This window comes from Adiantum capillus-veneris, chromosome 9, assembly GCF_014529385.1.
Source record: "Adiantum capillus-veneris isolate H3 chromosome 9, ASM1452938v2, whole genome shotgun sequence".
Classification (NCBI taxonomy): Eukaryota; Viridiplantae; Streptophyta; class Polypodiopsida; order Polypodiales; family Pteridaceae; genus Adiantum; species Adiantum capillus-veneris.
The window spans coordinates 57,817,702-57,819,735 of NC_140939.1; the positions used below are offsets into that span (position 1 = coordinate 57,817,702).

Here is a 2,034-nt window from a genome sequence, read left to right on the forward strand (position 1 = left end):
ATAGTTAAATTGAAAAAAAAGTACGTTATTTGAGAAATTTTCTATTTGAATATAACATAGAGGGGAAATTTGTACGTTTGTGAAATTGATTTTTTCTGCACTCATGCCGACACTCCCGCTCTCACTCTCTCTCTCTCTCTCTATCTCTCTCTTTTTAAGCATGATTCCAGAAGTGTTAATCATTCACTTCAGTGAATACGTAATTCAAGGTAAGAATACTTTAAAATGCTCTCATGGAATTACAATACCTAGCTGATAAAGAGAAGAAGCCCTCCAACTGAACTCTAAAAATATTACTGCACATATCAGTATCAAAACTGTTAGGAATTGCATCCTAAGGACTCTGCAGTGCCTTGACTTAACGCTTCTTGGACACACCAACTGTTCTCCCCCGCCTTCCAGTTGTTTTTGTGTGCTGACCACGTCGCACCCGCAAGCCCCAATAATGACAAAGACCACGGTGGTTCCTGATCTTTTGCAGCCTTCCCAGGTCATCTCTCAACTTCATATCAATTTGATTAGACACCACTTGAGAAAATCGGCCATCCTTGTAATATTTCTTCCTGTTCAAGAACGAGTCAAGAATCTTGAATTGACGAGGATTGGCAGAGATAAACATCAGGTTTTCAAGCTCTTGAGCAGACAGCTCTCCTGTTCATGTCTACAACCACTTTCTTGCAGACGAGGTTAGAAAAACGTTTGCCGATACTCTTAATAGATGTCACAGCAAAAATGATCTTCTGCTGTCCATCCACTTTGGTGTTGAGAACATAAAAAATGTACTGACTCTCTCTCTCTCTCTCTCTCTCTCTCTCTCTCTCAACCAAAAACTGAAAAAAAAATTGTTGGAAACAGTCCACGCCGGCGTAGACTATTTCCAGTGATAGCTGTTTTTTGCTATTAAAAGTTTCACATTTTTAGCCTCATTCCATCACTACTAACCTTTTAACTCTACCCACATGCTAACTCAAAGATTGTACATACCTTATTTTTCTTCATGTGTGTGATACCACGTTATAGTGGATATGGTGTGCTCATAAATGTCTATATTTCTCTAAAGTGTGTCCTAACCATAAAACTCCACCCTTACTAATTACCTAAGTAGAATCGGCTCCAAAAAATTATTATTGACCTTAGTATTTATGTAAATATTTCTTTCCTTTGTTTTAAAGGGCATAAATATTAAGAGTGTGATTTTATAAAAACAAAAAATATATTTTCACACATATTTTTTCCCATCCCCTTTTATGTAACTAGGTGTGAGTATTTTTTTCCCTACCCACCTACTAATTAGGTGTGTGTTGTGATTTTTGTAAATTTTATATTTATTTACATCTCAAGAGAGTGTATTTATTCATTTATATATTTCTATTTTACTTATCCATGAGATTTCAATTTTTTCTTTACGCTAGTTAACTACAGTGTACTTTTTCCTTTCACATTGTGTAAAATTGTAAATATTATTTTTTCACTCCACCTATTGTAAGAAAATATAACAATATATATTTTAGCATACCTCTTTTGTATATCTTATCTTATTTTATTTTATTTTTATATTTTATATACATATTATTTATATTTTATTACTATAATCATGCACCTTAGTTGTACACTTGTTATCATACATATCATCATCAAATTCAATAATAATTTTTCATGGACTCAATGGAGCATTATTAAGGGTCCATGTAATGCCCTCGTGCCTCACCAATTGGAATATATGCAAGCTGAACAACCAAGGACCCCACTTGGAAGACTTTGAGAGGGAGAAAAAAACACATGGTTTTGGGCGCATTTTCATACATGATTCCACTCCGAGTTGGACTTTGCACAAAACTACAAAGTTGTAGCTCCTAAGCTAAGGTTTCTCGCAAAAATTATTTTGCATTTTTTCGAGCTATGAGCGACTTTTTATCGGCATTTTGGTGGACCCCAGTTTTGCTGTCTTGGTCCAAAATGCTTCACCCTCACTCTCCTCTTCACCCACACAAACTCTCATTTCCATCTCTATTCTATTCAAACCTGCAAACACAC

The 2,034-nt window shown here is 35.2% G+C and overlaps 1 pseudogene; it reads right to left on the bottom strand.

Moving 5' to 3' along the window:
* Positions 1–319: 319 nt before the first annotated feature.
* On the bottom strand, positions 320–662 carry LOC147450532 (small ribosomal subunit protein uS13z/uS13y/uS13x pseudogene; annotated as a pseudogene).
* Positions 663–2,034: the final 1,372 nt, after the last annotated feature.